Source organism: Lynx rufus, unplaced genomic scaffold (genome assembly GCF_022079265.1).
Source record: "Lynx rufus isolate CCGP_SWC_20201006 ecotype Redwood Valley unplaced genomic scaffold, mLynRuf1.p SCAF_2, whole genome shotgun sequence".
Classification (NCBI taxonomy): Eukaryota; Metazoa; Chordata; class Mammalia; order Carnivora; family Felidae; genus Lynx; species Lynx rufus.
Genome location: NW_025814834.1, coordinates 186,690,671 through 186,706,203, shown reverse-complemented (window position 1 = coordinate 186,706,203; position 15,533 = coordinate 186,690,671). Strand labels below are relative to the sequence as shown.

The following is a 15,533-nucleotide window of genomic DNA, read 5'->3' as shown; positions in this document are numbered from 1 at the left end:
CAGGTGAAGGGACTATAGGGGTTTTATACTATTCTTTCCATTTTCTATAGATTTTTATTTTTTTAATTAAAAAATTTTTTTTAATGTTTTATTTATTTTTGAGAGAGAGAGACAAAGCGTGAATGGGGGAGGGGCAGAGAGAGAGGGAGACACAGAACCCGAAGCAGGCTCCAGGCTCTGAGCTGTCAGCACAGAGCCCGATGCAGGGCTCGAACCCGTGAACCATGATATCATGACCTGAGCCAAAGTCGGATGCTCAACCGACTAAGCCACACAGGCACTCCCAATTTTCTATAGATTTTTAAAGCTTCCAAAAGTTGGAAGAAACAAGTAAAAAAATTATCTTATTTTCTCCCATAAATTTAGCATTAAGAAATAAAGAACAGTTTTTTAATCACAGAAAAAAAAATCCTGCATATGATATATGCCCAAGCCTATGCTAAAACAAAAAGTGGAAGTAAGTTTATCAAATGTTAATAGTGACTGTCACTGGTGGTAGAACTAATATCAATGATTTATTTTCTTTTACTTTTCTTCATTTTCCAATTCTTTCACAGTATATTTGACTAAAATTTCTAATAGAAAATATAACTTTTCAACTTCAATTTATATTAATTTTTACCTAAATAATACATGCATATATTTTCTTTGTAACACATTAAAACAATATAAATAAAAATAAATAAGTCCCTTTGATTATCCAATCCATTAAATGCAATCTTCTGTGTTCATTCCAAGTAGTTATTGTCTCAAGCTTGATGAGTACCCCTCTAGGCCTTTAAAAAATGCACTGACAACACTCCCTCAATACATACACAGACACACAGACACACACACATTAGGAAACTGAGAGAGCATGGCATCTAACTACAGACAAAATTAAAGTTTTATAGAACAGAGGCTTATATTCACATGTTCAGAAGTCCAAGTACCCTGCAGGTTTTAAAGATGTTTCAGTAATATACCAAAACAAACAAAAAAGCACAGATACAATCAAATAACAATACTAAGTCACCAGAAATGTCTGTGTACATAAGAGTTTCTCTACCAGCATGGTAGTATTCTAATGAGTAACTCCCATCATCCCACAGTTCTTCTGGATAAAGTATGAACAATGGGAAAATTAAAGGAAGAGGCCAACCAGAAGAAAGAGAACTATATAAAGGGTGAGCAGAAAAATTGAGAACTGCTACTTAGAATGAATGATCACAGACACCAAGAAAACATTCAGTGGCATTAGGCAGGCAACTATCAAGAACAGAGTTTCTCCCCTTGATCAAAGACTCAGACCCTAAAACTAATACCTGAGTTGAAGATAATTTCCAGATCTGCAAACAAGAGTTACATACCACAAACAAAAGTCCAGTCAAGTGTGTACATGCAGGCTGGAAGTGACCGATTACCTTTCATTAGTCTTTTCAGGTACAAATAGTAACAAATATTATCATCCTCTATGCAAGGCACTGTGCTGGATGTTGAGAAGCCTATAGATCAACACTAGGCATCAGCTTGTCAGGTCTTCCAGTAATCCATGCCCCCAAATCACAAAGTTACCTTGTTGATCTCCAGTTTAAAATTATTCAATGGCTCACTGATACTTAAGGAATAAAGTCCAAACTCCTTAGCAAAACTAAATTCATCTACTGCTCCCTGTCTATCCCTGTGCCCACTCCTCCCCCATCTTTATCTATTATATATTTATATTTGTAACTCTTACAAATGCATCACACTCTCATACTTCCTTGCCTTGACATATACTATTCTCCTTGCCTTGATGCAATCCTCACCTCCTGAGCCCAATACCAATCTCCCTACTAAATTTGTTTCAATTATTCAAGATATAGAAACACCACTTTCCCTGGGAAAAATCTCTTTACTTCAAGAAAAACTGGATGCTCCATTCTGTGTTTTCTTACTACTCTACCCTTAATTATCTGTATTACAGAATTTGCATTACAGAATTTGCATATTGTATTACATAATTTGCATATTGCATTTGTATGTTGGTAGTCTACCTATCTTCTATATGTCTAAGAGCAGTTTGGGTTCAAGATGGCAACATAGGAAGATCCTGAACTCATCTCCTTCTATGGACACATAGAATCTACAACTACAGGGGCGCCTGGGTGGCTCAGTTGGTTACACTTCCGACTTCCACTCAGGTAATGATCTCACGGTTCATGGGTTCGAGCCCCGCGACAGGATCTGTGTTGATGGTCCAGAGCCTGAGGCCAGCTTCAGATTCTGTGTCTCCGTGTCTCTCTGCCCTCCCCCACCCACGCACTCTCTCTCTCTCTCTCTCTCTCAAATATAAATAAACATTTTAAAAAATCAGATTAAAAAAGAGATTAAAAAATCTACAACTACATATGAATAATTTCCCATATGCTTCAAGCCAAGAACTTGCCCCGTTCATTTTTCTATCCCTGAAAGAGTAGTTCAGCTTTCTTCCACACCCCACATACACACCTTCTGACATGTAGGACTTATTTTTATATGGGCAATCTAGATTTTTGTCAAAAATCATACAAAGGTAAGCAGGAAAGAGAAACATGACATTAATTATATAACTATGAACAGACATTAGATTTTTTTCAAATAGAAAAAATAAATTACAGGTTACAAATACAATCCTATGTCCATTAGCTATTTCTATAGCCCATTTTTATTCCATTCAAATAAGCATATTAACCACAAATGAGAGTGACAGTTATATAGGGGTACCTCTAATTCAACTCTAATTTATATTTTTAAAATTAAATTATTTGCATATGTTTAATAACAAACCACATGCCATATATTCACTTTTAGCAGTGTGGTATAAAATCAAGCTAAGAATCCCTTCTCTGGCACAGTGCCTTTAGTTTAGCATTTAGAAATTGCTCAAAAAATATTTGCTGAATTTAAATAGTTAACTTGAGTCAGGAGGCTTAATTTCTAGAGCAAATGAGAAACATAAACCTCTGACCAGTTCAGAGAAATAGTAAGGAGAGAATTAAATAATAATTAGGACAAGAACATAAGAACTGTCACAAAGCAATTAATCATTAAGTTAACTGTTAAATGAATGGCTTAGGACTTCCAGTCAAGAAGTCACAGTGAATATACAATAAGTATACAGTAAGCTGGTATAGCAACGTAAGTATTAGGCATATGCAGTGTTTAAAGCAATAATTTTCAATAGAGGCTATAACAAGTCACTTAGGAGGTGTTTTTAAAGTTTTTAGATTAAGGTTTTGGTTATAACAATGACTGGGGGCAAGGAGTGTTGCTGGCCAGAGATGCTAGACATCCTGCAAGGTACCAGGACAGTACTGCACAAGGAAGCATTGTTCTATGTTCTGTATGAAATTCAAATATCTTGCTAGACATTCATGTAAATGAAGAACATATATATGTATTATTACCTGAACTTGGATTCTAACACTATCTGACAAAAAACAAAACAAAAACAAAAAAAAAAAAACAAAAAAAAAACAAAGTCATCTTGCATGGTTTTAATATATACTAAATTTTCTAGAAATACAACTATATTATGAATTGAGGAAAAATCACTTCTTTCGTTATGTTCAGAAGAACACATGAAGAATTGGTCAACATTTCAGAAAATCAGACCACCAGTAGCAATGCTGCTCCTAGTATTTGAAGTATAGTATAGTCATATAGTATTTGAATCCTATACAACTGTATTGTATTATACAATATGTATCAGAACCCATTTGTAGTTTTTATACTCACAATGATTTATTTAGCCTTTATTTTAAAATATCACCTATGCTGGGGAGCCTGGGTGACTGTCAGTTAAGCATCTGACTCTTAGATTTCGGCTCAGGTCATGATCTCATGGTCTTGAGATGGAGCTCCATGTCAGACTCCACGCTGTTAGTGTCCGACTCTTGATCTTGGCTCAGGTCATAATCTCACAGTTCGTGAGTTTCAGTCCCACATGGGGCTCAGCACTGATGGTGCAGAGCCTGCTTGGGATTCTGTCTCATTTCTCTCTGCCTCTCCTCCGCAGGTGCTCTCTCTCTCTCTCTCAACATAAACTTAAAATAAAATATCAACTAGAGTGGCACCTGGGTGGCTCAGTCGTTGGACCACCCAACCCTTGATTTTGGCTTAGGTCATGATCCCAGGGTTAGGGGATCGAGTCCCGCAGTGGTCTCTGTGCTGAGCATGGTAAGAATCTCTCTCCCTCTGCCCCTCTCCCCTGCTTGCACTCTCTTTCTCTTTCTAAAAATTAAAAAAAAAAAATCAACCATAAATTAAAAGCATATTTTTGCTTTGCTCACAAATAAATTTACCAGTGTTCCTACTCTGCCAAGTTTTTTTCCCTCAATGAAACATTCAAGATTAAATGAATATTTTACAAAGAAACACTGATAAAGCTGGCAAAGATATATCATACCTCGTTCTTTTCTCTCCTTCATCAATCTGTAATTTGCCTTGGCAAGCTATCGCTATTTCATTTGAGGTCACTGTCCTCTTTCCCTTATCACATACAAATAAGTCTAGTCCATTAGATTTTTTTGGTCTGTTATACTTTTATTCTAATATCCACTGGTATCTCTGCTCTTTAATTTTTCTTCTTGTATGGAATGGCTTCTGTCTTCTCTTAAATCTAAAACTAATCATTTGTGGGGCGTCTGGGTAGCTCAGTTGATCAAGTGTCCAACTTCAGCTAAGGTCATGATCTCATGCTTCGTGGGTTCGAGCCCCACATTGGGCTCTGTGCTGACAGCTCAGAGCCTGGAGACTGCTTCAGATTCTGTCTCCCTCCTTCTCTGCCCCTCCCCCACTCACACTCTGTTTCTCTCTTTCTCTCAAAAATAAACATTAAAAAAAATTTTTAAACCAGTCATTTGTGAGAGGGTAAAAGCATCAGACTACTTCATTAAATTTTCTACAGTAGTCAGGCCCCAAATTTTGCATATTGAAATGTATATTTTTACTAATTTAATTTTCTTTTACTTCTCGTTTATCATAGAGTTAGGGTATCATGTTGATGCTTTATAATTATGAACAGTAACCTAATTACCTATCAATTTCAGTTCCAAGGTAGTCAGAATTCATTAAAAAATTGTTATAGTAGCAATAATATAGCTATTATTCATAGCACTTGCTTCATACTAGGCTCTGTTATACTGTATATATATATATATACATATATATATATGTATATATATATATATATATATATATATTAACTCAATCCTCAAAACAATTCTGGGAGGTTGGTATTATTAATGTCTCCTATTTTACAGCTATGGAAATTGGGCACAGAGAGATTAAAAGGACTTTCTCAAGATCCTACATCTAGTAAACGAGAGAGCCAGAATTTGAACCCAGATAATGGAAACATTAGGGCTAAAATGCTTGAGAACAACTAATCTAAGGGAAAAAGCACTGCATGCACCCTACAAAACTGCCAAGAAATAATAATTATGACCTTGTATGTATCTAACAACACAGACTTGTAATATATAAAACAAAAACTGACAAAACACAAGGCAAGTTTAACAAATCCACAGTCTTCATGGGATTATTTAACATACCTCTCAGAAACTGAAAGTTCTAGAAGATAAATGAGTATGGATATAGCACTTTTTTTTTAAAGTTTATTTATTTTGAGAGAGAGCAGAAACACATGTGCATGAGCATTGGAGGGGACAGAGACAGAGAGGACAGAGAGAGAATCTCAAGGAGGTTCTGCACTGTCAGTGCTGAGCCCAAAGTGGGGCTCAAACCCAGAAACCATGAGATCTTGACCTGAGCCAAAATCAAGAGTTGTATGGTTAACAGACTAAGCCACCCAGATGGCTGATATGATACATTTTAATAACAAAACTGATATGCTTGATTCAATCTTGTCCCAGTAAAGGTAGGCTTTATTTACCTTTTTTTTTTTTCAAGTCCATATGAAAAAAATGACCAAAATGCCTGGATCATAAAGGAATTCTCAAAAAATTTCAAAGAATGTAGTTCCAAAACCACATTCCCAGACCACTATGAAATAAAATTAGAAGTCAACAACAACAACAAAAATAATTAAAAACAAGCATAGTAGACAACACTGTATATCAACATCTATTTTCCCCCTCTTCCTGACTTACAGGACCTCAGTTAGTTGGCAATGTGCTTGGTTAATTAAAACATTCAGGGCGCCTGGGTGCTCAGTCGGTTAAGTATCTGACTCTTGATTTTGGATCAAGTCATGATCTCACAGTTCATGAGTTCCAGCCCTGCATCAGGCTCCACACTCACATTATAGAGCCCTCTTGGGATTCATTCATTCTCTCTCTCTCTCTCTCTCTCTCTCTCTCTCTCTCTCTCCCTCCCCCGCTCTCTCTAGAGTAGCCAGGTGACGGGGCGCCTGGGTGGCGCAGTCGGTTAAGCGTCCGACTTCAGCCAGGTCACGATCTCGCGGTCCGTGAGTTCGAGCCCCGCGTCAGACTCTGGGCTGATGGCTCAGAGCCTGGAGCCTGTTTCTGATTCTGTGTCTCCCTCTCTCTCTGCCCCTCCCCCATTCATGCTCTGTCTGTCTCTGTCCCAAAAATAAATAAACGTTGAAAAAAAAAAAAATAGAGTAGCCAGGTGACATAGTACTAAGTAAGGAGATATAAGTGGGAATTGCTAGGTAGGGATTCTAGAAATGTTTCCCTGATGAAACTGCCCTTTATCGTTTTTATAGACTGGAGCAAAGACATAGTGCTTGCATCAAGAACAGCTACCTTGTAACCAAAAGGCCACGAACTACACACTAAAGACAAGGAAACTAGAAGCTTGGTTTGTTGAGGACTTCCTTAAGCAGCTGCACAGCATAGGCATTTCTCAAGATTTCTTGAGAAAAATTTGAATAAGCCACTGTGTTCAGGTTTCTGTAACATACTGCCAAAAACAATCCTAACTGATTTGCAAAAAAAGATTAAAAATAAATGGGTTAGGGGCACCTGGGTGGCTCAGTCAGTTGAGCCTCCGACTTCGGCTCCAGTTGTGATCTCACGGTTTGTGAGTTCGAGCCCTGCATCAGGCTCTGTGCTGGTAGGTCAGAGCCTGCAGCCTGCTTTGGATTCTGTGTCTCCCTCTCTCTCTGACCCTCCCCTGTTCATGCTCTGTCTGTCTCTGTCTCAAAAATAAATAAACATTAAAAAAAATGTAAAAATGGGTTAGAGTTCAACTAAAAATGCCATATAAAAATATAAAAATAAAGATAAAAGCAAAAATTAATGAAATAGGAAACAAAGAAACAATTGAGAGATTCAACAAACCAAAAGCTGACTTGGGAATACAAAAAACTAATAAACATATCTGCAGTGACTCTGGATCAAGAAAAAATCTTTTAGGGGCGCCTGGGGGGCTCAGTCAGTTGAGCGTCTGACTTCGGCTCAGGTCATGATCTTGCAGTTTGTAAGTTTGAGCCCTGCATTAGGCCCTATGCTGACAGCTCAGAGACTAGAACCTGCTTTGGATTCTGTGTCTCCCTCTTTCTTTGCCCTTCCCCCACTCTGTCTGTCTCTCTCTCACTCAAAAATAAACATTTTAAAAATTAAAAAAAAAAGAAAGAAAAAATTAAAAGAAAAAATCTTTTATTGTCTAGCTCCTGCCTATCTCTCTAGATTCAGCAGAGTTTTGCCATTCCTTTACATGCATCCACCAGACTTAAACTAAATCAAATTTCTCACCGTTCCTAGAATATTCCTCTGTGCCTCCACATATGCTTTTCCAACTGCTTGAAATGCCCTTTCCCGTACTTGTCCACCAGACAAGCTCTATTTTCTCCTTCAAGAAAACTAAAGGGTGACTTCCTCTATGAAGCCTTCTCTGACCCCTTCACACAATGTTTATACTGGTGCCCAGTATTATATTCCTTAGTACCCTATGCATACTTTCACACACTTAGCAAATATGTATTGAGTAATTTCAGGCTCTTGCTAAAGTTCTATTTTAGCAAATACTGTGTTTTAAATATATTTCCTATATTTAAGAGCTCTTTTAGAGCAGGATTTTATTCCTCTATCCCTAACACCTAGCTCAATGTCCTACACCTAATGAGTATTAACTAAATATCTGCTGAGTAAATAAATGAATAAGATGGCAAATAATTGCAATGTTTATCACATGCTGCAACAGAAGTAGCAACAGAGTGCAATGAGATTACACAAAAGGACAGTAACCAACTCTCTCACTCTCACTGACGCAAAATAATACACTCTAGAATCAACTTTTTGTAGTATCTTTCACGTGCCTTCACATATATCATATCATTTACAGAAATACTTCTACGAGCTGAGTGAATGCAAGTTGTACCATACAACTTGTGTGCTTCTAGTTTTTGTCCCCCCTCCCCCCCCCCCGCCGAATATCAATTAAAGTGAAGGATCTTGGCAGGTATTTCTACACAGCAATATGAACACAGTAAAATTTGCTACCTGATAAATTATCACTTGTCACTGAGTGCTGAGCTTGGCCCACTGAGACATCTACAATATTCTTTACTACTTAGCCCAACTTCCCACAGCAGCTCTAGGGGTTATATTAAATGTACTGAAAAGGGCCAAAAGCTCCAATCATATATTGCTGTGTGTGAACCTTAAGTGCACATATGATACACAGTGCCTCCTATAAAATACATCATTTCCCCTCCACACCAGCCAAACACCAAACCTCCCCAGGAGAGCTCCCGCTCTGAAACCCCCAGTATCTCAAAGAGGTTACAAAACCAGATAAATGCAACAAGGAACACAATAGGAAATTTAGCAAGAAGTAGTTTTGACAGACAATAAGGCTATGCAACAAAGACGATTACCAAGGTGCAAAGCCCTAAGTTGCACTGGACTGTTATCACCCTCTTTCTCCACACTTTTCAATGCTAAACTCCTTTAAAAAGGGTGGTGGAAGGTGGGGAGGGAAGTTTGTTTTCCTCTTTATACCCTCTTTTGTAAGTGTCTGTAACACGGTGTCAGCTCTTTGGAATTTGTAGCTCTGGCAGCTTCCTTGAACTTTACGAACCTATCTCTGACTGCTACTTGTCTCTTCTCCTTCTTCACACCCTCCCCATGTAAAGATACTTAAGGTTCAAGCCTTGCTGCTCTAGTGTCTCTATCCACTCTTTTCCTTGACTGTTTCAAACACTGAAAACATTTTCTGATGGTTAAAAATGCACTCAATTCCTAAAAGAAAGATAGAAAGAAAGAAAGAAAGAAAGAAAGAAAGAAAGAAAGAAAAAGAAAAACATTTTAAAAAGCGCTCAATTCCTATAAAACACTGCTTTCATGCCAGAGTAATATTGTACAATGAAGAGTTTTCTCTACATTTGTTCTTCTTTAATCTCATTCTTCATACTGAAGGTTACCTTAATTCTCTGACTATATGGGGCAATTTACTTCTGAAATGGCTGATCTGACACAAGGGGACAAACATGGACAAACACACACACACACATCCACACACATCTTGCTCACTGATGTTTTGGAGTTTGGGGGTAGGTTCAAATTACTCCCAGAACTCATTACTTTGTTCCTCCAAACAGCTTTGGTATAAACAGACATTGCAGTCAGAGCAATAACTCTAAAAACTGGTACTAAACAGTACCAGAGATGGCTAACGGGCTTACGCCTAACCTTCACACTCAGGTAGAACATTCACTACCTCACATCATCCTGTCTACTTCTTAGTCATTTTATAAAAGCTTCCTTATACACCTTCAAGACTATAGAACTTAACTCTTCTCTGACACTGTGACTATGAAAACATGCAGTCATTACATACTGTAAGAACAGGATCCCACGTAGTGTTGATGAAAACACTTTTTATGGTGAGGTCTCAGAGAGACAGATGGAAAAGGACAAACACTGGGTGGCTCAGTCAGCTGAGTGTCCAACTCTTGATTTCGCCTCAGGTCATGCATGATCTCAGTATGTGGAATTGAGCCCTGCATCGACTTAAGATTCTCTCCCTCTCTCTCTCTCTCCCTCTGCCCTTCTCAACCACTCATGTTCTCTCCCGAAGAGAAGAGAAGAGAAGAGAAGAGAAGAGAAGAGAAGAGAAGACAAGAGAAGAGAACAAACACAACTATGAAAATATAGACAATTTGAGAAAAATCCTTGAGTTTCTGTAGATTCAGGTTGTGACAATGATCACATTTGAAAGAGAAAGGATTCAGTGTCTTGCAGATCTCACAAGATGTAGTTTGAGAGACTAAAAAATTGTAGGCAGTTGGCACACTAAGACCGCTGCAGCAACACCAGCATTTTGAGACCCAGTATCTTACTTCTCAAAGTAGAAAAAACCACCAGAGAACACAAAAACTTTACCTTCCCAAGCACAAAAATAAAACATCTTAGAACAAAGTAACATTCACATACTAAAATGTTCCCCTTACTTTCTTTATACCACAACTGTTAATACTGTTACAGATTTAGAGTTTGCATGACAACTCCATGTGCACTAAATAATAAATGTATAACCATGAATGTGAATAAATCAATTTTTCAGTACCCAAGCAGATGGCAGATATCTGGCTCTTTTAGTTTATAAGTTTATTATTTCTTACAGCTTGGCATTTCCACATGATGCTGTCAATTTGGGAAAATATAAAGGGGGAGAAAGTAGAAACTTTGCCTCTTTTTTTTTTTTTTTTTTTTTGAGAGAGAGAGCGCAAGTGAGCGAGGAGCAGAGACAGAGAGAGAGAGAGAGAGAGAAGCAGGGCTCACCCAAAGCGGGGCTCATGCTCACCAGAAGCAGAGCTTGTGCTCACCCAAAGCAGGGCTCATGCTCACCCAAAGTGGGACTCAAGCTCATGATCCGTGAGATCATAACGTGAGCTGAAGTCAGATGCTTAACAACTGACCCACCCAGGCGCCCAAGCCTCTAACTTATATAACTAGTTGTATACTTGCCACTCAAAATGAATCAGGTTGAACTCTATAAGAAAGCATACACACACACACACACACACACACACACACACACACACATACACAGTATTCTAAAAATATAGCATAAATATATAAAAATTAATAAAATAGGGGCACCTGGGTGGCGCAGTCGGTTAAGCGTCCGACTTCAGCCAGGTCACGATCTGGCGGTCCGGGAGTTCGAGCCCCGCGTCAGGCTCTGGGCTGATGGCTCAGAGCCTGGAGCCTGTTTCCGATTCTGCCCTCTCTCTCTGCCCCTCCCCCGTTCATGCTCTGTCTCTCTCTGTCCCCAAAATAAATAAACGTTGAAAAAAAATTTTTTTTAAATTAATAAAATAATCTTTAAATTTTTTCTTGTACACTGGATCAAAATTAGCTATGATATTCCATTCATCAATTACACAGATAGGAATTCAAATCCTAGCTGTACCATTTACCTATTGGCAAGACATTAAACATTTTTGGACCTCAGTTTCCTCATTTATTTATGTATTATTTTTTTTTCCAAGTTCCAAAAGTTTCTATTACATACAGAGGGGAGGAGTTCAATCCTTCTTGGCTGTGACTTTCCCCATGGCTACCAGCATGTTGCTCAGCTCCTCTCTCTTCCTCTTGGCATGGATGTGTGTCTCCACCTTTTTCTTGATGAACTTGATGGCACCATTGTCCTTGGAGACCTTGAGCAACTCCATGCAGGCTGCTCATATGAGGCAAAGCCATATACCTCTCGGATCGTGTACCACACAAACCTGGTGTGCTTGGTGAGGCACCTATGGCAGCAGCTATACCTCAGTTTGCTCACGTTCTTAGTCATCTCATGGCCCTTGTTTAGGCCCCCGGCCATAGGGTAGCACAGAGCTACGGCTGCTGCTTCTTAATGGCTCCAGGGCAGGGGCAGTTTCCTCATTTATATAATGGAAGTATAACTGCTTATAGAATTATTGTGGCAAATATAAATATTTGTATAAATAAAAAGATCATGTATACAAGTTCTTAACATAGTACTTAGCACAAAATTCAAAATCTTAATTGCATTTGTAATAGAAATAATAACTAGCCCTTATATAGGGTATATTATATACTAGACAGTATTCTAAATACTTTACATATACTAGCTCATTACATCTGCTCAACAACCCCATAAGGTAGGTACTATCATTACCTCCATTTTGCAGATGCAGAAACTGAGGCACAGAAGTCAAGTAACTTGCCCAAGGTCAGAAAGCTTATAAGTGGTAGAGCCAAGATTCAAATAGAGTCAGTATAGGGGTGCCTGCCTGGCTCAGGTGGTGCAGCATGTTGACTCTTGATCTCAGGGTTGTGAGTTCGACCCTCATATTGGGTTTAGAAAAAAAAAATTTTTAAAGGCTCAAACAGAGGCAGTCTAGCTCCAGAGTCTATCTCTCTCTCATGTTGCTTCTCAATGCATTCTTTTCTTTCTTTCTTTTTATACTGAAGTATAATTGACATACAGTGTTATATTAGTTTCAGGTGTACATTTGATTAGCAAATTCTACATATTCTTATAACGTATATATGGGGTTTTTTTCATGCAACAAATATTTAGTGAGTACCCACTACTTGGCAGAGTCTGTGCCAAGTACTAAAGACACAGAGATGAAAAACATAGGGAGGTCTGATCTAACAGAGAAACGCAAACACGTAAAAAAAAAAGTCATAAAATGTAGCATTGCTCTGATAAAAGTCTATATAGGGTATACAGGAGGTACAAAGGAGAGAAAAGGCAATCACGCTATGAAAAATATGATAATTATAAGAAAAGAAGGCATTTGATATCACATGACCATCAAAAATGAAATCATATCTGGGGCTCAGTTATTGGCCCAGTTAGTTAAGCGACAGACTCTTGATTTAGGCTTGGTCCTGCGGTCATGTGATTGAGCCCTGGGTCGGGTCCTCACTCAGCATGGAGACTGCTTGGGATTCTCTCTCCTCTCTCTCCCCTCCCACTCCTCTTCCCCACTTGTGCTCTCTCTCTCTAATAAAAATAACAATAATAAAATTTTTAAAAATGAAATCACATCTAAAAATAGTGGGCTAACCTAAGATCAAATTTGAACTGTTGTGCAAAAATAAAATAGAGAAAATAACATCTAAAATAACAAAAGCTACTATTTGCTCGATCGACAAAACATTGTACAAGATGCTCTACACATTTCATTTGATCCTTCCAACATTACAAGGTAGGCATTGTTATACAGGGTACAGTGAAAAGAACACAAACTTTGTGTTCATCCTAGGTTCAAATTTCTTCATCAAGTCTCTCTCTCTCACTCACTAACACACAGGTACACAGATACACACACCGGTACTCTTACCCTCTTACTACTTGTATTCAGGCTCCTTCCTTCCTCTACTCTTGTATTCCAGCTCTTCCTTCCTCTACTCAATCCTTAAATGTTTGAGTTCCTCAATACTTGGTCCCAGGCTCTCTTCTGTCTGTTTATACTCCCTGTATAACATCATTCATACTCATGGCTTCAGTTACTCTATGTTTTTTTTTTATTTTTTTTAACGTTTATTTATTTTTGAGACAGAGAGAGACAGAGCACGAACGGGGGAGGGTCAGAGAGAGGGAGACACAGAATCTGAAACAGGCTCCAGGCTCTGAGCTGTCAGCACAGAGCCCGACGCGGGGCTCGAACTCACAGCCGGGAGAGCATGACCTGAGCCGAAGTCGGCTGCTTAACCGACTGAGCTACCCAGCCACTCCCAGTTACTCTATGTTAATAGCTCTTATATCTACATTTCCAAGCCAGATCTGTCTTCTGAACTCTAAATGTTAACTGCTTGTAGAGGTTTCACATTCTAATCCAAATCTGAAATCATCAAATACATTCCTCCTTCAGAGTTCAAACATCCAGCTACTTGTACTTGAAATCATCTTTGATTCCTCCTTCCTCTCACCATCACATCTAAGCATTCACCAAATGCTACAGTTAATACCTTCAAAGTATCTCTCAATTTTTTTATAAGCATACTTAAGTTGGTAAATTAAACCGCATGTCTAGAGGCACCTGGGTGGGTGGCTCAGTTGGTTAAGCGTCTGACTTCAGCTCAGGTCATGATCTCGCGGTTGGTGAGTTGGAACTCTGCATCAGGCTCTCTGCTGTCACCTGCTTCAGATCCTCTGTCTCTCTCTCTGCCCCTCCCAGCTCATGCTCTCTCTCTCAAAACCGAATAAATGTTTTTTTTAAAAGATTTTTAAAAAGCATGTCTAGTATTTCAAATCATTTCACTCCACACCATTCCAGTTACCACCATGCACACTTCTGCCACAGTCACATATCACATCTTTCACTTGGACCATTGCCAAACTGAATCAATTCTTACCCTCTCCAACCCACTTACTTAAAATTAAAAGCAAGTCTCTTAAGATAAAATCGAAAATTCTTATCCTTGAGGACCTTTACAGATGATGAGGTCCTCAACAATAAACCCCTGCTTACCTCTGCAACATATTTCATCTCTTACCAATCTCCCCGACCCTCTGCTGAAGCCATTCTAGACTTCTTTGAGATCCTTAACTGCATCTCAGACTTCTCTCATCTAGGCCTATAAATAGATTGTTCCTTCCTCTTGGAATGTTCATTTCTCCAACCTATTCCTTCACTTGGCTAGTTCTTATTTACCCTTCAAGTCTCAACTTAAACTTCACTTTCTCAAGAAGAGCATTCTCCCGCTCCAAATTAGACAATGACTTTTTTGTACTCCCATTACAATCCATGTGTGGCAATAGACTCTAGACTGGCTCCCATGATCCCTACCCCTAGTGTTCATGCCATTGTGTGATCCTTTCCCCTTGAGCCTGGGCAGGGTCTGTGACTTACTTTTAACCAATACAATATGGCAAAGGTGACTCAAAATTTAAAACATCAAAAATGAATTAACTGCGGGGCACCTGGGTAGCTCAGTCGGTTGAGTATCCGACTTCAGCTCAGTTCATGATCTTGCAGTTCGTGAGTTCAAGCTCCACATCGGGTTCACTGCTGTCAGCCTGTCAGCACAGAGCCGGCTTCAGATTCTCTGTCCCCCTCTCTCTGCACCCCCCCTGCTTGCACTCTCCAAAAAAAATAAATTTAAAAAATAAATAAATAAGAAGAAAAAAATGAATTAACTGTGACCTAAATGTCACATAAGATTGTAACCTATCTTACTAGAAGACTCGCTTACTAGCTTCAAAGACTCAAGCTGCCAATATGAAACATATCAAGCTGAAGCCCTGAATTCAACAGCCTGCAAGGAATTGAATGCTGCCACCAACCACATGAGCTTAGTAGCAAATCCTTCCCCAGTTGAGCCCCAGATAAGATGTCAGCCCCAGATGACACCATTTTGTAAAAGTTTTTTTTAATTTATTTAAGTAATCTCTACACCCAACATGGGGCTTGAACTCACAAGCCTGAGATCAAGAGTCACACCCTCTTCTGACTGAGCCAGTCAGGATCTCCACCCAACCTGACACCTTAATTACAGCTTTGTGAGACCATGGAGCAGGGGACCCAGCCAAGTCCTGCCTGGACTCTTGAACCACAGAAAAAGATATCATAAATACGTATTCTTTTCAACTATTACATTCATGGTAATACTGCTATG

The 15,533-nt window shown here is 38.9% G+C and overlaps 1 protein-coding gene and 1 pseudogene across 1 annotated transcript in view; both read right to left on the bottom strand.

Annotated features, from left to right (window-relative positions):
• The window catches only part of TESK2 (testis associated actin remodelling kinase 2), a 106,033-nt gene that overhangs the window by 74,578 nt on the left and 15,922 nt on the right, over positions 1-15,533 (bottom strand). The gene's annotated exons all lie outside the window — the stretch shown is intronic.
• On the bottom strand, positions 11,462-14,247 carry LOC124515786 (60S ribosomal protein L36-like; annotated as a pseudogene).